Source organism: Athene cunicularia (genome assembly GCF_003259725.1).
Source record: "Athene cunicularia isolate RWA chromosome 3 unlocalized genomic scaffold, athCun1 chr3_part1, whole genome shotgun sequence".
NCBI lineage: Eukaryota > Metazoa > Chordata > Aves > Strigiformes > Strigidae > Athene > Athene cunicularia.
Window position 1 is genome coordinate 39,187,019 of NW_020799097.1, and position 21,607 is coordinate 39,208,625.

A 21,607-nucleotide genomic window follows, 5' to 3' on the forward strand; every position below is an offset into this window, starting at 1 on the left:
TCCACAGGTGGTTTTAACACTCCAGATAGGTTCCCATCCTCATCTCATCTCTAGTCAGAGGCTCCTGCCCACCCACAGGCTCCCGATCTTGCTGTGTCAGCCTCCCCCACCCACTCAAGAAGGGACAGAAAAGCAGCAAGAGATCCTTGTACACTCCAGAAACATGGGGTCATGCCACAATGCTCCCTATCACCTGTACTGCAGATATCCCAGGGGTATCATAGGAGCTGGAGCCCCAGTACTGACACCAGCAACAGCCCGTCTTTCACACACCAAAAGTATGGCCCATTGACAGGAGATGTTGCCATGAGTTGTAGACCTACTATGTCTTGACTGTTATGGACACCTCACAAGCACCCTGTTGGAACTATCCTATACTTCTGATTTGGGAAAGTGTTAAGCCCCTAATTTGAGGATGTGGATCTTCAGAGTCCTGGGCCCAGAGTTGCCACCATCTTTGTAGTGGCAGCTCACCAACGTCCAGCCCTCAATCCCCATACAGATACAGGTAATTGATCTCTTCTGAAAGCTGGTCACATCCATTTCCTATCCCTCCTGATCCATATTAGGAGCTAACCATCAGCAAATTGATAGTGGCCATCCTTACTCTGGAAGCCTACAAGTGATACTGTCATCTGCTGCCTCTCCAGCTCATTCCTGCCTTGTCTCAACCAAGGCCTCACCAACCCCTCCCATGCAAGCAGTATACAACTATAGCTGTTGACTGGACACCTATATCCCACCCATTATCCCTCAAAGCAAAGGTTATTGTAGTCACTGGAGGAGCAGTTGCTTCATAAACTGAGGCCCCACCAGTCACTGCCACAACTCACACACATCAACATCATTCACAAATACGATGCTGGCATTCTCTGGAGCCCTGGTTTTTCTCTAAGAGATGTACCTATACTGACACCTAGGGTGTATTGATAATGACACTTGCTGATTTTACCACCATTTTTACCACCATTCTGCCATCCCAGCAATCACAGTGGTCACTGGGAGACTGACCTTGTTGTTATTTCCCACTTGATGCTGTCATGCATAGATTTTGGTGGCAGAAGGCCAGCTGGTACTAGCTACAAAACCAGCCAGAGCCAAGGAGGCTGCCTAGATCACTGTGACCAAACTGTGCATTTCACACATCATGGGGAGATGGTGGGAAGCAGATGTTAAGCAGTGGAAGCAGACTGGACACTGTGAAGGGCCCTTACCCAGACAGCTGATCGCCTTGGATGCAGCTTTGGTCCACATGGCTCCTGTAAGGGACAAATTTCATGTCACCTGAAGCTTTGTTCAAAAGCCCAGTGAGAGAAGGAGAGTCAGGAAGGGAAGCATAGGAAGCATGCGGGGAAGGGGAACCAGGCACAGGCCAGCATCAGGAAGATGCTGTAATTCACACAGGTCTCTCTTAAACCACTCAAGTCTTACCTGAATCAAGAATAACTTACACTTCAAAAATAACCAACAACCCCTGCCAGTTCTTTAGAAGGTATAGTGCTGTATGACCGAGTCTGCAATATTAGAAGCAGCAAGTGTTGCACTCAGACCTTTTAAGGTAGGCTTCCTAAACAAATTCCCCAATCCCTCACTTCATATTAGGAAATTAACCCAAATTAAACATGTAGCATTAAAAGCCGTGGCTGATAGGCTTACTGTTTGTACTCACGGTGATCTAACAGTCTAACAAACACATTCTTGTGGTGTTGACACCAACACACTTGTCCATAGGAGATAATCCATCTCAGACAGCCAGTAGATCATAAGGCTGGAAGGTCCTCATCCATTTCCTAGCCTCAAGGCAGGGTCACCTACATCCATGTCACTTCTGACAAATGTTAGTTCAATCTGTTCTTAAAGTCCTCCAGTGATGGAGATGCCTCATCTTCCTCAGACAGCCTATTTCCCTGCTTCATTTCCTTTAGCAACAGAAAGCTTTATTCACTATCTAACCTGAATCTCCCTTGCTGCAATAGGAGCAAGTTGCTTTTCATCTTGTCTACCACAGACAAAGAGAAAAAAAAATGCACTATTCTTTGCAGCAGCCTCTGAACACTTATCACGTGACAAATCTTCCCTCTTATTCTGTTTATGTCTTGTCCCTAAAGAGATTGCAGCTATTTGGACATTATGGTGTGAAAAGTTTCCCTCAAAATGTCGTGTATTTTTAAGGTTTCCAACCTGAATACTGCTGCTTTGCTGCCATTGTTTTACAGACCCTCTGAGACCTCTTCTGCTCAGTTCAGCCATGGAAGAAGGCGCTAATACTTACACTCCAGCTTCTGCTGAGAGTGTTTGCTGACAGCAAATTTCAGATTTGCTTAATATTAATATTTGCTGAGTAAACTTTAGCTGCACAAAAATATTTGGGAAGCAAGCCAAAAAGTTTGGCTGTAGACAGACATTCGGTATTCAGTGCAGGAAATCACACACTGCAAAAGAAGGTATTTAACACCAGTCTTCACCATCACCTCCTACCTGCACCCTCTCCCAGGGTCTGCCTCCTAGGCTTCTCAATGCTAGAAGCCGCACCACCAATCATGTCTTCTTCCTCAGTGTCCTCCTCTTTGCCTCAGGCCTCAAGCAGTGCCACTGCAGAGCCCAAACTAGAAAGCTGAGCACAGCTCAATCAGATGGATGCTGGTCTAACATCATGATGTATAATGGTGGCAGTGCTTTGAGGTTCATCTCACCAGTTAGCTACTGGTGCTGTAGGAAGTACTCAGTTGGGATTTGTTTTACCTAGTTTTGGCCACCCAGAAATGAGACACCTGAGCTACTCATGTAGTCTTCTTCACTACACAAGGACACAAATGGCCCCTGTTCAGGGACACGTCTGTCTCCACTGGTTATACAGGTAGCCCTAGTACCTGGGTAATTTAACAAATTCTACTCCTAGTGAAGAGAAATAGTTTCCATCATCAATGTCAAAGCCATTGAATTTCACATGGTTTCCAACAAAACTTGAACAAGGAGCAGCGTTTGAACAAAACATGACTGTCTCACACCTAACAATTAAGAGGTCAATATCAGTATCAAAGCCTCACTGAACCGACAATTACCTTTTCTAAATATGCTTCTTTTTCTGCAGATCTCAGGGCACAAGGAGCCTGAGACATACAAGTTGTAAGTGAAAAAGAAGACCACCAACTTCCCCTCAGTTCAAGAGGAGTAGGAGACAAGAAACCAGCCTATATTCAGTAAGTGGTTCAGAATGACACACATTTTTTTATTCCTCTTTAGTTGAGTGCCTACTACAAGAAATACTTACAAGTATGAAATGCCCCATACAGCGTACATTTAACTATCAGAATACTCTTCAGCAACTCTTATCTCAGGAGAGAAGTATTCTAGGAAGCACACCACTTAAACAAGCATGTATTTACCAAAAAAATAAATGACCTTTAGCAGCAAGAGAAATCTCTTATGTGTATCTCTGAGCTGCAGGCTTTACAGACAATCACTTTTCATATGCTTCACATATATGCATGAAAAAGTTGCTTTTCAGTGAAGTACATAAGCCCTCTCTATAAAATAACGATTTATTGTCAAGTGGCATTCTCAAATATCCCTGACAGGCACTGACTAGGGAAGGAGAGCACAAGTGACTCCCTGCTCAGCTAGCAGATGGGATGGTAAACCAGGCATCTAGCTGGTCTAGGACCAACTTTTACAGTAGTGACTGCCCTTCTTACTCGAGTCTGTCTCCCTTCTCTCTCCATATACACTGGGTAGCAGAGCCAGTCTGAGGTAAGAGAGAGCATATCCACACACCTGGGACTGGATGGGATATGCATGTCTCTGCCCTGATGTTGCCCCCCAAATGCTGTGTCACATCATCTTTTTTACAAACAGACCACATATCACCTTAGTCTAGTTTATCCTAGTCCTTTGCCCACCTCAGAAGAGGAGTTTCTTCCAAAATCCCACTGATTTGACAGTGTGAGCTAGTGGGTGCGCTTTAACCCACGCACTGGAACGTGGCCGCTCCTCTGCAGCCATCTGGTGGCATTATGGATTTGGGCTTACCTTTACATTATGAATTTCCAATCTACCAAAAAGTCACTGAATGGACAAATGTGACAGTTTACTACTCAATTTCTAGTTCTTCCAGGGGCCCTGAGTACAGCAGTGCTTGCTTAAACACAGCTGGGATTATCACTGCTGCAGAGGGCATATCTTTATCTAATGCAGATGGGAAAGCTGAGGGACTGAGCTGTCTGTGACACATCCTTTTTCTCCCAAGAAATTTGGGACAGTTCCCTCAAATCAGCACCCAGAAGTTGGTAGTCAAGCACATGAAGACACCCATTATTCCAAAGCATCATACCCTTACCATTACACTGGGCAGCCACTTCTTCCTTCCAGCCCAGGTACAAACCCAGGCAACTGCAAGAACTTCTGAATGATGTCAGTGCACCATGATTTCCATTGCACTGTGCTGACATACTCCAAAGACCTCTCTTCTACCTCTGTCCCAAGGGACGGTAAGATTTTTTTATGTATGTATGTGACAATGGAGAAGACCTAAGTTTGTCTCTCCCCACCCCTGAGCCACAAAACTGACATAGGGAGAAAACTCTGGTTTATTTACTAGCAGTTCAGAGGAAAGTTCCAGTTTTTCAAGTTTTTCTGCAAAGGGATAAATGAAATCACCAGCACAAAAGGCAGCAAAGAGTCACAATCTTCAGGTTCCCTCTCTGTGAGGAAGAGCAAGAATTTATTCCCCCGCATGCCTGACATAAGCTTTGTCTTGTAGTGATCAATACTTAAATTAGCACAGGCTTCTACACCGACTGACTATGATTTCTGTGTAAAGAGTAATGTCCCATTTCTCCTTGCTTCTGCACCCACCCCACTTCCCGATCCAGAGACCAGCAGTAAATTCACTCTCAATCCCCAGTGTATTGAACTTTCTGAATATAGACATCAACTACATTCAGGGCTTCAGACAATTCTGAAAAAGTAATTCTCTTTTTCTTTTGGCTATGAATCACATGAAGAGAAAAGGTCTAGTTTTCTTTCCAGATTGTGAGGCAGGGAATACCTTTTATTGTTCTTTAATAAAGCACCCACTGCATTTGGTTATTACTGGTAGCAGATTCAACCCTAACATCTAGCAATGGCATAAAATTAGTAAGGCACGGTAAAACAAGTTGTCCTAAACATGCTGTTTAATGAAAACATCCTGTGCATACTTCAGTGTGTATTTTAGCTGAACTCTATGATAAAAACTACAGTATTTCAGTTGAAACACATAAATATGGGGCATGTCCACCCTTCTCACTTGGAACTTACAATTTGGATATAGAATTTGAACTTCTGACATAAAATACCAGTGTGATAATCAAAATCTCAGCCTGGAGAAACCAGCCCCCTCATCTTCTAAACTTCTTACCAAAGTTCACTGACTGGTTTTGGGTGGTGAGTTCAGCTGACACAGCTGTAGTTCCTACATGTGTTCCACACCTCTCTTCCCCAAGTTACAGTTCCTGATGCAGGGATGGCTTAAGAGGACAAATATCTTCTCATGAGCAGTTTACAGTTCAGTGATTTAATAATGTATGTGGCATAGCGTGAATGCAACTATATACATTCTCCTCTTCCTCCTACATGTCTGCACAGTGCAGTGGCAACTGCAACCATTGGGAATTTAAAAGAACATCAAAGACAGACTAGAATGACCCTGTTTCCTAAAGTCCATTTTCAAATATTTAATTTCTCCCTTGGTGAAATATTAAAGAAATCTATTTCAGGAGATTTTCAGTACAAACCAGCAGTATATCTGTCAGCCACTCATGCTTTGAGCATCCTGAAACAGCAATCTTCCCAATTAACCTCAGTGTTAAATCACTGATGTTTATTTGCCAGATCTTAATTCCTTGAAAAGAGTTTCCATGAAGAAAGTGGTAGAAACACTGTGAAAATGTGTTTTCAAACTGGCAGAATCCCTAGAAAATTAAAGTCCAGGCTTTGTGGCTGTAGAAGCAACAAGAAAACAAATGACATCATAAAGTGACATCTAAAACTTCCATTAATTTGTATTGCAGTAGAGCATTGACAGGAAGCATTTGTTGGAGAAGCTCTGCAGATGATTTCTAGACAAGAGTATTGATGCACTTTCCAGTAAGGCAGCAGGAAACTTTCCTAGTTAAATTTTTAACAGGCAGCCAAAAAACAGTAACTTCTCATATAAGTTCTTCCATCCATCTTTGATGGACTGAACTCTGTCAAACTCACTTTCTACAGGGAAGATGTTTCAGCCCTGGGTTTCTCCTGACGAAGAGACTAAGTGAAAAATAGTATGGTCATCCTCTACAGGGAGAAAGACCCTTCCAGAATGCAAATCTGAATCAGCTTATTGTTCTGTGGGGTTGTTTAAGTTCAGATCCCCCTAGTTCTTGGGGTCTCCAATGCTGACTCTCTTTAGCCTACAATATTTAAAGCTCCTGTTTCCCAAGAGCATTCCCAAACCACCAGGGCAGAGCCTCAGCTCTGCACTGACCAGAGTCTCACTTCTCTGTCCTGCTAGATTGAAGTTACTGTGCAGTTTGAGGTTTTTATCTGCTATTCATCCACCCCAATCCTGTACTCAGATAATTCACCACAAGTCTTCGGGGTAAAAGCTGAGTTTCATTGTCGTAATGATGGAAAAGGTGAGTCCACAAAAGAGCAACAAAACCTCTTCAACTGAATTCAGGTTGAGTTCACATGAATGGGACATAAATAAAACTCAAGTGCAACTGAAGGCAACTCAATTAATTCGGTAATTGCTTCTGGGATTGCTAGGTGGGATGGGGCTGTGCAGCTCCCCCAAGTGAGAGAGAATCTCCTCTATGCCACACAGCTGCTGTCTCAAGTACCCCTTGGCCACTAGCAGGGGTATGCTCAGTCTCTTCCTCTCAATGACGACCGAAGCAGCCTGCTCCAGCTGATTTTGTACCCACTAAATTTTTCCCCTTTTTTTACCTAAATCTTCCTGGTTGTATGTTAAGCTGATTTATTTTTCATCCTACCCCACCACCCTTTCTACTGATGTCTGTGTACCAATTTTCTGTCTGCTAGGAGACTATTAAGTATCCTTTAGTCCTCTCTTTCCTGGGCTAAACAAGTCCCCATCCTCCAGCTTTCCTTCACAGTTCACACATCCTGTACCCCTGATGAGACATGGTCTGCCCACACACATTCTCCCCCAGAGCTGAATAGAGCAAAGCAAATACCTTTTCCTTTTACAGACTCCTGTCCATCTAATCCAGTACAAGGTGTCATTTGGCTTTTCTTTTTTTGAGTTAGCAATGCCAGTTTTACTCCATGCAGCTTGTGACAAGAGGCTTCTATTCTGCTGCTACAATGTTTTTATATAATTACTTTTAAATATGTGCTTTGCATTAGACTTCCTAAGTGGTGTGCTTTCACTTGCTTTTGGTTTTATTTCATTTCCTTGATTTTAGAACATTTGCCCCATTTATCAAAATCAGTGTGAATTCTTCTCTTCCAAGTTACATAAAACCACTGACTATTTAATGTAATCTGCAAATTTTGCAAATATCCCATCAAGTTTATCATCTAAGTCATCAATAAAAATTATGATTAGAGCTGCCTGCAGGTCTTGTCCCACAGGACTGCATTTGCAAAGTCCTCCTCCTTTGACAGTGAATCCTTGAAAATTATTTATAAGTACAGTTTTTCAGCTGGTTGTACACTCATCTAGGAATGAAAATTTTCTCTAGACCCAGACATGATTTGAAAATATATCCAACAGCTGTACCAGAAGTTTGACTTAAATGTAAGGTAAATTACTTTTCTCACTTCACCTCATAGAGTCAGCCATTATCCTGTCAAAGAATGAAACCAGTTTTCTTTGACACAATTTATTTTCAACAAATCTATGCTGACTATTTCTTTTTACTTGAGGAGGTGTATGCAGACTGATTGCTTAAAAGTGTGTCCTACATCTTCTCAGGTGTCAGAGTTAGTCTGGCTGGGCCTGTAGAAGTTTTTTTGTTTTTTAAGATTTATATTATTCAATCCTTATTTGCACTTCTCTAAATGCAGGCACATTAAACCGCTCCACACTCCTTTAATTCTCTGTGATAGTTGTTAATTAAACAGAGGTGGCTTTGACTAGTTCTTTGCATATTTGTTTAACCAGATGTGGTCAGCCTGAAGACATCAAACTTGCATGTTCTTTAAACTGTTCTTTGAATTATTTTTAGTCTATTCTTTAATCGCTCATTCCCCTTTGTGGCCCTGTTGTGAAAAAGAGAGGAGAAGGTAGAAAAGAAGCAGGGCTGTCCTGCCCTGATGAACCTGTAGCTTCTGGCGTTTGATTAGTTTTGATGGCATCTGCTGGCAAACATGGGATATGCTGCTGTAAAGTAGAGGAGCCAGCAGACAGACACAGCAGGAGTATTTGTACCCCCATGACAGAAAACAAAGTGAGACAGAACTGTAAAGATAGGTCCTGTAAGAATAGGGATGTTTTATGAGGAAATTATCTCTGCCCAGCATCCAAGCTTGTTCCTGTGCTGCTGGAAACAAGACTTTAACTACACCACATGCAAATAGAGAGGAACAGGTGAAACAGCACAGTGCTACCCAGACTCAGGAATACTAGGAGAGGGTCCAGGCAGAAGCCCTGTCACAAGGCAGAAAAACACACTTATGCAGCATCAGGATAGCACAGGTCTCAATGTGGCTGCACAATGTATCCGTTAGCTTCTTCAGACATAAGAGCTACAGCCTCTGATTGTGCAGGACTGCCAGAAAAGTGGGTGTATGGCATGAACTGGGGCTGGCTTTGCCGGGACCAGAGATCTGTGCTGTCTGCTAGTATTGCCACCGTCCTGAGCAACAGGAGGACACGTGGCAATGACTGCAGGGTACTGTGCAGGCAGGCACAAACACCCACGTGAACGGTACCTGTGCCTCTCTGCTGTCAAGATTAACTCAGTGTAGAAGTTACAGTCTCTCTCTGCTTCTTGAATCAGATCCCTCTACCTCTCTAGCAAGAATTAGTGGCCAACCCCAAAAATGGAGGGAGATGATGAATTCCTTGGGCAGCCTGAAGAAGACAGTCAGAAGTGGGGAGCAGAGGCAGAGGCTGGAAGGACCAGGCACCCTAGACCACGGGCAGGCCTGCATGCCTCTGCCTGCCTCTTTCCATTTGAATGCCTTCCTCCAACATATGGGGGTACAAGGAAGGTAGTGAAACTTGAAAATATGATACCACTAAAGGCTGTAAAACTATCAGGCAAATAAATTTAGTCTATTGCTGCTAATAATTTCATTGCTTTTATGCTAGGCTCTTAATTTTTGAGGCTTGATTTGTGCTTATTTTTCAGCCCTTGGAGAACTGCTGGTTTCTAGGAACACTTTGTTCCTTGAGAGATGTGGCAGATAAAAGAGAGATGTGATTTACCTCATCAAGACAAGTGTATGCAGGATCTTCATGAAAAAGGAATTGGGAATATGTCTGTCAAAGCAAAGGGTAAAGAAAAAACACCAACAGAACCAAGTGATAACTCTTTCCTGGGATTAGTGTTCAGAGACAGGCAGATTTGGAGTGCTAATCCCAAAATGTGTGCCACTGCTGTTGCAATTACTTCCCTGAAAATGATACCTCGGAAAGTCAGTGGCATTTCTGCTCCCAAAGTCCCCATCCTATAGCAGTCCACCTGAACATGCAAATTGTTTAAACATTGTATTGGGTTTGTGTGTGACAGGGTTTTGGTAGTGGGGAAGAGGCTACAGAGGTAGCTCCTGTAAGAAGCTTCTAGAAGGTCCCCTGGCTCCAAGCTGGACCTGCCTCTGGCCAAGGCCAAGCCAATTACCAACAGTGGCTGTGACTCTGTGATAACATATTTAAGAAGGAGAACCTGAAAGGAGGAGAGGTTGTGGGGGAAATACCTCTGCAAACACCAAGGTCAGTGACAGAAAGGAGGAGAAGTGGGAGAGGTACGCCAGAGCAGAGATTCCCCTGCAGCCCATGGTGAGAGGGCAGGCTGTGCCCCTGAAGCCCATGGAGGTCACCGGTGGGGCAGATGCCCACCTGCAGCCCATGCAGGACCCCACGCCAGAGCAGATGGACGCGCCCAGAGAAGGCTGGGACTCTGAGGGGAGCCCACCCTAGAGCAGTCTGTTGCTGGGAGTACTGCAGCCCATGGCAGGGACCCATGCTGGAGCAGTTTGTGAAGAGCTGCTGGCCATGGGAAGGACTCACACGGGAGAATTTCACAGAGGACTGTCTCATGTGAGAGGGACCCCATACTGGAGCAGGGTAAGAGCGTGAGTAGTTCTCCCCCTGAGGAGGAAGGGGTGGCAGACAAAACGGGATGAACTGACTGCCTCTCAGTGTTACTTGGAGTCAGGAGGTAGAGAAGTCAGGAGCAAAGGGAAGAGCCTGGAAAGAAGGGAAGGGTGGGGGAAGGTGGTTTTAAGATGTGGTTGTATTTCTCACTATTCTACTGTGATTTGATTGGTAAATTAGTGGTGATGGTGTTGAAATTAAACTGATAGTTTTTTCTTTTTTCCTAAATCGAATCTGTCTTTTGCCCATGACCGTAATTGGTGAGTCAACCTTTCCTGTCCTTGTCTTGCTCCCCAATCCTTTTCATTATCTTTTTTCCCCCCCATTCCACTGGGAAGGAGGAGTGAGCAAGTGGCCACGTGGTGCTCAGTCGCCCTCTGGGCTTAAACCACGACAACACTCAGGATGAAATGAAAACAGGAGTAGGTACCATTTTGTGCCTTGCCACAACAGCTAAGGACTGAGTAACCATTAATGCCAATGGCAAACATGACTATAAACAGTGTCTGGGATTCAGGAAATATTTTTATGCTATATTCTAGATACCCAGGACTTGTAAGGTCCAGATAGATGACTGAAGGTACAGATAGCTGACTAACAGTATGAGTCCTTGCTTTCAGCTCCTGAGGCCAGCTCAGGAGTTATCCAGCCTTCTCCAAACTTGTCCTCCAAAACTGTGGCCAAAACTGTGGAACAGTCACCGGTGCTTTCTCTTAAACCAGGTCTGAGATTTATTCTAGATGGCATAAACCAACACAGTGTCATGGCCTGTGCTAACAGGTCACCAGTATGAATAACCAAGTAGCTGGGGATGTCCCCTGGCACTGTCTGAGACTAGCCAGGGAGAGGGGAACTGTTACATGGAAATAGCATGAATTCATTCCTGCCCTCCAAATCCTTAAGGGTCCACACAGGAGCCTGAGGCTTTGGGACAAGGGCTGACCCTCATTGTCAAATTGGTGACCTAGTACCAGGAAGCATGAGTAGTCCCAGCTCAGGGTACAAGTGGGGAATCTTGCTGGAGGGCAAGAAATCATAGTTTGATATGAATCTCACTGAAAAGCAGAGGAGACTGGGCAGAAAATATTTTAAATAGGAAGATTTTCCCCAAATGACATGAGTTTTAAAAGACTGAAAATCAAATTTTTCAGAGGTATAAAAAAGAAGATGCTCTTCTTTATAAGAAGAAATAAGAAAATAAGGAATTGTTCTTTTTTGTTGTTGTTTTGGCAGGTTGGAGTTAATTGTTTCTTTCTGTTTTCTGGCCATTTACCTCTTTGCTCTTTCTATATTGCCATCAATAAGTGGCAGGGATGGGAAAAAGCAGAAGCAGAAATAAAAAACAAACTTCTGAAAAAACAGTGTATATTTTGAACTTCCAAACCAACCTGCTGTTTACTGGACAGGCTGAACTGACATTTTTTTGTTACCTGCAGTCTGTGCTTTTGTAATTACATAGAATCAAATCCTTACTGAATCCACATCATAGGAAAGTCAGAAACAATTTTACTTAAGTAACAATGTACCCTCAACAAGGCATATTTTGCAGTCTCTGCATGTCAAGTTTCTGAAGGACCTAGTTCTTACAAAGTCCTGCCATGGCAATGGTTAACAACAAAGCAGTCTCCCTTTACATGAGCTCACATTTTAGCTTTCCTAATCTAGCAAATCCCAAGAGAAAATTCTGCCTTAAAAAATCGTGATGAAAATGAAAAAGTCAGCCCTTGCAGTTGGTTAAAGCTATGTGTATAAGAGACAGATATTGATGTCACTGAAGATGTGTCCTTTGTTCAGAGAAGATCCCCAGCAGCACGTGGGTGTTCCCCTCACAACATGCTGGTGGTATCTTAAAACCCACTTACACATGGCTTTTAGGGGTGTTTGGTTGCTGGTTTTCTGGAGAGGCTTATGTTGGTCTCTGGGTCATTGATACATGATAACTTGTAATTATCTCTCTGATATAGATTATGAGGCTTAGAAAGATGATGGAGTTACAACAGTCCTGCACGTACAACCTTGTTCTCCCAGGCTGTGCACTATTCTTCACATCAGGGCTTGAGGATGGGGAGAGGCTCTCAGGAAGTAATCTTCTGGTCTTCTTTTACACCATATGCTCAGAAGAGTCCTTGTCAGATACAAACCATGTCCAAACCTTCATCCCTGTAAGGCCCATTTTATGTTACCCGAAGAGGTGGAAGTGGATGCAGTGGTTTTCAGTCTTTAACTACTATCTACCATGCACAAGATTTTCTGCCCAGCCCATTGAAATGAGGTTTTAAAATAACAAAAGCAGAAAAACACACTTTATTTTTCCTGGGAGAAAACAGTAACAATTTTACTTGACACTTAACACTACAGTGTAATATAAAACAGAAGAAATAGGAAACATCAGGGGCAGAGTTTTAACTATAAATATCAAAACAGTGACTGTAAATTGGGTATTAGAAACCACAAAGCAAAGTTCAAATATATAATCATTTCTCAACAGAATTATGTATACAACAAAGGCATGATCTAACACATTCCTCATTTAAGACTCCCAAGCATTATCTTCACCCCTTAGCCACTCTCTAACCAAACAGTTCAAAAAAAAAAAAAAAAACCTTTGTCATTATCTGCACAAGGCTTATGGTCACAGGCACACCCAGAATCACATCGTCTAATGAGGTATGTTGTACCATGGTCATCAGCTTATGCCTGTAGATAGCATCCAGTTCAAGAGCCACGAACTCAACTCCTTCCCAAGCTGATCCACGATGCAACCACCAGACTGATCCAGAGCATAACCACCAGATTGATGCATAACATCATCACCCTTTCTTCCCAAGCACTTCACAGAAATCTGTTGCCCCCATGGCACCAACAAAAAGCCAGTGGGCTGAGGCTGCCCAAGGATGGGAAAACTGCAGAGCACAGAAACTTTACACTGGCTCCATGAGTTGCTTTATTATTGCCAGCACTCTGCTGTTTTTCAGTCTTCCCACTGCCTGACAGCACATCCAGAGCAAGATTATGCCTTCTCTTCTGCTTGGGACAGAAAATATTCAGTAATAATAATGAACTAGAAAAGATACTTACTAGGAACCTCTGTATCATCTCCCCAGCATTGGTTAATGCCTCACACCCAAGGAAAGATAAGAAAATAAAAATAAAGAAAACCTGTCAAGAACAAGTATTTCATCTGACCAAAACACAATGAAGAAAAACATTGCTCCTAATGCCTACAGGGCTAACTTACTTCTTGAAGCACTGGATTTGTTTATGCTTGCCATTATCTTTGCAGTCATAGCTGCAAACTTACTAATGGCCATGCAATTACCCATCTCTTAAATTACAGCCCTTTCAGACTCTCACCTCCAGTCCTGCCCTTCCCCTCGAGCTCCCAGGCAACTGTGCATCCTTATGTCTTTTCAAGAATACATGGCTCAATGTTTTGCACTTTAATTTGGTGACTTTTCAGAATTGCTTTGTTGTTGTATCCTCCTCTGGGACTATATTTGCATGAAAGGAACATTATGAACCGCTTAGTATAAAGATATAAAACAAGTGAAATGACAAACACATGTTAAAACATAGCTAATCCAAATCAAGCTAACTCAAAAACTTGACGGGGAAAAAAATGCTCCCTTCATGCCCTCATCTGGCCTCACCTTACTTGGCAAATTAATGAGTGTACAAGGAGTGAGAATAAGAAAGAACATCCTCTATCCCTGTCTGCTGGGGATGAGAGCTGATGGGCCTCTACACTCATTCGAGAATCACTATGGAGAAGATGGGCAGAGACTGATGTGGGGGAATAAAATGGAAAGAAAAAAAATAGAGAGAAAAAAATCACGTTGTCTCTTCATCTTTAAACACTGGTTAGCTTAGCTGTGACCTTGTGGTAGAAGTTATTGTGTGGATATAGGCTAGCACTGACTTACTACTCATTTCTGGAGGGAGGAGAAACAGGGACAGGAGCTGTGGTCGAGGTGGTTGTTTTATTTCTGGACTAGTTCTGCTCCAGGCTCTCTTCATGTGGAAAGGTAGGAAATGGTGATGTAGCCAGGAAGCCGAAGCCTTGCTGTCTCTGAGTCTTACTATAACTAGGCTTGCTCCAAAAGATAATATCTTTATGAAATTTTGAAGAAAGGAAAACTGACTCAGCTGTAAGAAGACCTGACTCCAAACCCAGTGGCAGGGTAAAGGTAGTCTTAATAGCCACCAGGCAGTTGTTCAATCTTTATCAAGCTGTACCTTGAGACTGCTTGAGCTGCATACACAGATTTTGGGTGTTTACAATTATAACACTGCAGAAAATGGAGACATGACAAACTAATGCCGAAACAATGTTTTTAAAGACACTTAAGTTGACACAGCAATGGAGGAAAGGTTTATCTTACAAAGTAAAAGCTGGCTAAACTATAGGAAACAAAGAGTAAGGCTTAATGGAGCTTTTTACTTTCAAGGAAAAAGGCTGAAATCAGTTTTATTCAGCATATTCACCAGAGACCTAGTGAAGGAAATCCACAGTGAAATTTTCAAAATCACACATTGTACTGAACTCTTTTTCAGTCAGTCAACTCTTATGCTGATGGTGAATACCACCAGAAAGACCACACAAAATAAAATAGACAGACAGGTGTCAGGTAAGTTTCAGAGTATAAAAATGTAAGTTCAGCATCTACATGATGCTGAATACAAACTGACAGCAACGTGTCAGAAAAAAAAAAAAAAAAAAAATATATATATATTAGTCATCTTTGACAAGTCTCGGGTCATCAATAAAAGCCAAAGCAGTATTGTGGAAAAGGGTACCAAGAACAAGACAGAGGGCATCATTTTGCTGCTACATATAACTTTGGTGTAACCACACTGGAGTACAGTCCATGGTCTGCCCGCTGCATCTCAGGAAGGATGCAGTAGAGTTAAAGTAGGTACAGAGAAAAAAACACAAAATGATCAAGTGGCCGCCTGACAAGGGAAAACCTAAAAATGCTGGGCTCCTTGTGATGAAGACAAAAATGCTAGGAAGAAGAACAGTTGAGTATTATAAAATAATTAAGCCAATATCTAGGAAATTAAAACAGATTAAAGTAAGTATTTTTTATACTTCTAACTTAACTGTGACAGGAGATTATGGAGGCAGATAATATCAGCAGATTCAAACCAGACTAGATAAATTCAAAGAAAAGAAGTGCATGGGTACATACAAAAAGAACAAGGCAGAGAAGTACCCTCTAAATATCCCCCAGTAAACAAATGCACAAAGGGAACAAACTGCAAGAAGTGGCCAGACTCATGTGCTCCCATAAACAGCATCTGATATTGCTAAAAGAATGATTGCTTTGACTAAAAAGGCATTTCTTATGTTTTCAGACCATTCAAATCATGGAGACAGATTATTTTAAAAACAAATTATCAAATGAATAAAAAACAAATTAACTTAGAAGAACTTACACTGAGCTGAAATCCTCTGCCAAAGCCAATTTCCTATCTTTTTTGTTTCCTTCAACCAAAAGAATATTGGTTTCTCTCATACCTCAACACCCAGAATGGTTTGGCAAACTGTTAGATTTACTGCTTACATGTGTGTGTATAATGAGATGGCATCTTATTCCAACATGACCACAGGCCAAGTGCTGGGTTAACATATGTCAGAAACATGGGAAACTGCGAAGCAACAGGGAAACCCTTTAAATGAGGAAATCCTCCAGACACTAATGAAGTGATTAACTGCTAATTTTATTCCACCACCAAATGTGTTTACATGTTTCCCGACATCATCTTCAAACCTATCTTTTTTCATGGCAATCTTCTGTGACACAACCAAATGCCTTGCCCTCCGCTGCAAGAGGCTCCTTCTATATATTCATATATTTAGGTGACTGGCAAGTTAGTAAGGAGCTTTAACCCAGCTGTAAAGGGGAGACATATAGCCCATACTTATCCAGCACAAGCACTGGGATAACCTTCTCTTTCTCCCTCACCACTATTTAAAATCATTGTTCAGGCAGGGTGAGAGGGAGAGAAAAGGCAGTCTACTGCTCACTTGGAGTTTCTCAGGCTTGCTAGGAGTAAGAAGTATGGTCTGAAATTTCAGTTCATTCAAATCCCTATAGCTCAAGAGCTTTATCTTTCTGCCAAGAAGACACCCTTCCTGCACTCACCAGCTGTGGACTGGAAATCACAATACCTATGAATCATCAGAAGGATTTTTAGCCTGGCACCTCAAAACAGTGAGGCACTCAGCTCTCTGTCGACACAGCTGTCTGACAGCCACTCTTCAGCAACTGTTTAACCCTTTGGTCGATTTTGAGAATTTTCAGGTGGTGGGTAATGACCTCAGCCCTTGGAAGGTTCTACCAGTTGTTGTGGTTTAAATCCAGCCAGCAGACAAACATCACACAGCCGCTCACTCATTGTCCACTGCCCCAGGGGATGGGGAGGAGATTTGAAAGGGTAAAGGTAAGGAGGATAGTAGGTTGAGATAAAAACCCAAATTAATAATTGAAATAAAATAAAATTAAAATAATAACAACAGTAGTAATAATAATAGAATATACAAATGAGTAATGCACAATGCGATTGCTCACTACCCACTGACCAATGCCCAACCCATTCCCAGCTAGCGATCCCAGAGGAGAGAAGATCCCAAAACCACAATCGCAGAAGAGAGCCCACCAACTTCCCAGCCAACCCTCATCTATATACTGAATATGACATTGTATGATACAGAATATTCCACTGGCCAGTTTGGGTCCATTGCTCTGGCTGTGCTCCCTCCCAGCTTCTTGTGTACCTACACACTAGCAGGACATGGGAAGTTGAAAGGTCCTTGATTTCTTAGCAACAGCTAAAACCATCAGTATATTATCAACATTCTTTTCATAGCATATCCCATACTGAATCCAAAAGACAGCACTGTTCCAGCTACTAAGAAGAAAAATTAGCTCTATCCCAAATGAAACCAGGACACCAGTTTTGTGAAAATTAACACCAGCTAATGGCGAAATATAAAAATTGGGGTCTGATTGAAAAGAAGTCAGTAACAGCCCTAAGAAAACATGCTGGATGGCCAAACAGTGGTGTGACCCTGGCTCTGGCTGATGGCTATGCAGTAGGTTGGGAGGGCACCCGATGGGGCTGCCCAGGGAGAGGGAAAGGGGTTTGCTAAGGATGTGGCAAAATGTATCTTCAGTGAGGCAGGGCACAGATTGTCAGGAAATCAAGCTTCACTAGTCCCTCTGCTCACAGAATGAATTTGTTATTAGGAATATGGTGATATAGGTTTATATAGGTCACTTTTACTGAAAAATATATCATTTTTATCTTCAGCCTGCTTGATCTTCAGCATTTTTAATCCGCAGTATCAGCCTGACTGATTTATTACTACTTATAAACCACAATGACAATGACTTCATTTTATCTCCATGCACAAATACCCTGTTCCTAAAATATAGAAGCTGTATGTTGGCTATCTGTGTAAACATGAGTTCAGTCTCTCTTCTGATTCTGTGACATTGTCTCTCGAATATGTATGACTGATCTAGCCTCTATCTAAGCCATTTTCTAAAGGAAACTATATCTCACTTTTTTTCTGTTTTTCATTCCTAATGGAAATCTGGTGTTTAACCCTTAGAGATACAAATCCTGATTGTCTTCCAGCATATCTTCCCATTCATATCCTACGGTCAACTGTATTAGCTTCCTGGTGACATGTAGCATTGTTTTTACTAGCCCCGACTCTGCATGGGTTCACTTACCTACCACCACCACTCTTCTGACTATGGCCTGGGCTTTTATGCTCACTTTCAAACATAAACAATTAAATTCTGACCTGATTCTAACAGCTCCAGTGTCAAAAAATATATTTGGATGATATATGTTAAGGATGTAAAGGTTGTTTGCTGAATCCCATGGACTCCAGGACCCAGGGATCCCTCCTTGCTGACTGCTGCTGCTCAGCCAGGGGCACGCAGGGACTCAGGAGGTCTCTCCATCCCAGTCTGATGGACACAGCTCCTGTTTTTGTGTGCAGGTTTGGCCAGCAGCAAAGTTGAGTGTCTGCCCCAGACAGGCACATGCGTGCGCGCGCGCACACACACACACACACTCTTACACAGACATACAGACTACCCGACAGACCACTGCCTTTAGCCAAACTCACATAACAACCAACAACTCTCACTTAAATGTAAGTAAGTCCAGTCCTGTTCCTCCTCTCTGGCTGATCAGGACTGAAGTCCACTATGAAAACATATGTGCCCTCACTTTCTAGATTCATAAGCACAGTCACATTCACAGATCTTTGAATATCAGCCCAGCCTGTAAAGACCTCTAATACCCACGCCTGGGCTCTCTTATCCAGCAAGCAGGTCTGCTCCTACTCTCTAGCCAGTCCAGCTTGAAGTTCACTAGCAAGCAGATGCAGGTGCTGTACACTTGTCTCACAAGCGTCCCCACAATCATGGATTCCTTGAATAGCAGACCAGCTTCTCAGTCCATCCATGCCCAGACCCTGAGTCCCCTTGCTCAGCATGGGCTCAGACTCGAGTACTTCCAGATGCAGGCTTCCTCCTGCTCACCAACTAGTCCAGTTTAAAATCTGCTGTATAATTACACATATATGTGCACATAGGATTAAATTAACTGAGGGAAAAATAAACACACTTCAGTATTTACAGGTGCTGCTCTCCCACATCAACATATATCCTGGGCTCTTCAGTTGCTGACATCTAGACCTACAAGCCTTATGGCCCACGGTCCCTCCAGATGGGACCACACCGCCCTCTTGCATATTGGTCTCTCTTAGTTGCTGGCACCAAGATCCTTGGGTCCCTTCTCCAGTCCCTCGAGCACTTTGGCCTTGCAGCACTCACACATGGGATACAAGGTGAGATTACACAGGAGAGAAAAAAAAACCCAACAAACAAAACCAAACAACAAATAGTTAAGTGATTTAATGAGAAGACAGGACAGACTGCAGTGATCAAGCAGAGGCTCAGTCAGATAAGCATACTGACTGCCAGCTTGCACACAAGACCGGCCCCTTTAACACCTCTCTCCTCTGTTTTCCCACACTTGCTCCTCCCCGGTCCACCCTGATCCCCACCACTCTTCACCTTTGGCCCTTCCTCTAAACAACCCGTAGCAAGTTTTGCACAGCCCCGCCAGCCCCTCCTGATATCCCACAAGGAGTTTTGACGGTCCCCCGTGACCCCCCCGCCCCGAGGGCAGCCCTGCTCCCCCTCACACGGGTTAGAGAGCTCAGGCTGCCCCAGCCGTGCCCGGGGGCCACTGCTAATGGCCCATCAATCAGTGGCTGAAGAGCTCTGGGCTTTCTTATTGTCTCCATTATCGCCTGCTGCTAGGTTTGTGTATCTGCGTGTTTATTTTATCACGTTCTTTGTTAATGTGTTATTTCTTCTAAACTGAAGAGTTGGAGCCAGATAGCTTAATGAAGCAGATGCCCCGCATTCCACATACCTTCACAACACACACTCTTGATGCTTGAGGTCGCCTTAGGGGGGAGAGGAGCCCATGAGTTGAGAAGTTCATGACTAAATGGCTTTGTACAAGCAAGAGGGAGAAGCTGCTGAAAGAGACAAGGCATCCTAGAATGACACAAGACTACATCATCTCATGTCTTCTTTAAAGCATGTGTTTCCCTCTAATTGGCTACTGGTTTTCAACATTTCTATGGTTTTACAATGCAAAATATAGAAGTTGATTCAGAAGGTGCAAACATAAGTTTATCATGTCACCAACCTGTTATTGTGGGCAGCACAGGCATAGATAGACAAGAAAGTACGTGATACTGCCAGAGATGCTCACTTGACTAAGAGGTCATCCAAGAAGCCTGGCGAGAGAAAAAGGCCCACCTCCACTGTAAGTGAACTTCAGTGAATGTGTTTCCCTGATCTTCCTTTCACTCCTGTCAAAGTTATGAGAAAATGCAACAGCACTCCCAAAGGTAATCATCTTGCAGCTTCAAACTCCTTTCTCGTTGCCCAGAAATCCCAGGCAGGACCTGGCTCTCCTGCAAAAGCACCCACAACAATCATGTTTAAAAAAATTGTAGAACAACTTGGAATTGTGAGTCAGCTATAGCAGCTGCTTGACATGTATTCCTGTAATGTCTTTGGTGATGGTACAGCATGAGAAATTAAGACTTCTCATTGTGAAAACCTGTGCTGCTGATGTTATTAAATTAATTCTAAAGACCACCCTACTCAGCTACATTCCCTTTGACCAAAAGTAATGTTGAAGTAAATGAGACATAGATAAAATATTAAGGAAAATCTGTTCAGAAGATTGACATTTTCCAGCATAGTAAAAATAGTGAAGCAACAATATCACTCTCCTTGGCATATTCTGGAATAACCACTGGAGCTGTTTTTCAAGAGCAGGTCAGACAAAACATCTCCCAGGAATGGCACAGTGCAGCTGATTGGACGAACAGTGGATTTAAACCATCATTAAATCCTGCCAGTTTTGGGCTGCTCAAGTGCCCCATCACAGTTTAGCCCTACAGGCCTGTCTAAACTACTTCAGTCATTTGGCCCTGGTGCAGATATCAGCCACGGCCAGGCCCGAGGACAGACCAGCCACCCTCACAGCCTCACCCCAGGCAACCTTCCCTCTCACCATTAGAAGCTCTTACTGCTACCCTCAGAGCATCTGCTGCATGGAAATCCTCCCCAAATGTATCTGAGGCTTTTTGAGTCAGCACATTTAAACCCTTCCAGCCAGCGACCATAGCAAGGCTGGTGTTCTCACCCCCAAAATTAGAGTGAAGAGCAGGGGAATTCATTCACTTCAGTTCGCAGGGGTAGGCTCCAGACCTGCAAGTAGTTCTTCCAGAGAAGCCCATCCAAACTATTACAACGAAACAAATACTATCTCTCAAATCCCAGTTTATGATATTAAGGTCATGTATTCTGAGTACATATTCTGTGGCCCTCTTCTCACCTAATGTAACCCCTACCTTTCCGTTTTGTATGTCTGGATCCAGCACATTGCATTTGGGAATTACTAAAGCCCTATACCATGCTGCTCTGGCATACTTTAAACAATTAATATTGTTGTGCAACTCCTCTATTCCACCACTGCTACGTGAAACTGTACAATTTTTTATATCTGATTCTGTGTCCATTTACCTGTCTATATGGGAGGAGATTAAGTTCAAAGAAAAACAAGCGATAGCACAGAAAGACAGAGCACCGTGCATAGATAATATACTGTTAGAATTTCTGCCCACAAGGTAAAGAAAATATGGGAAACAGGAGAAACAAAACGTTGAATCTTCAAAAAATC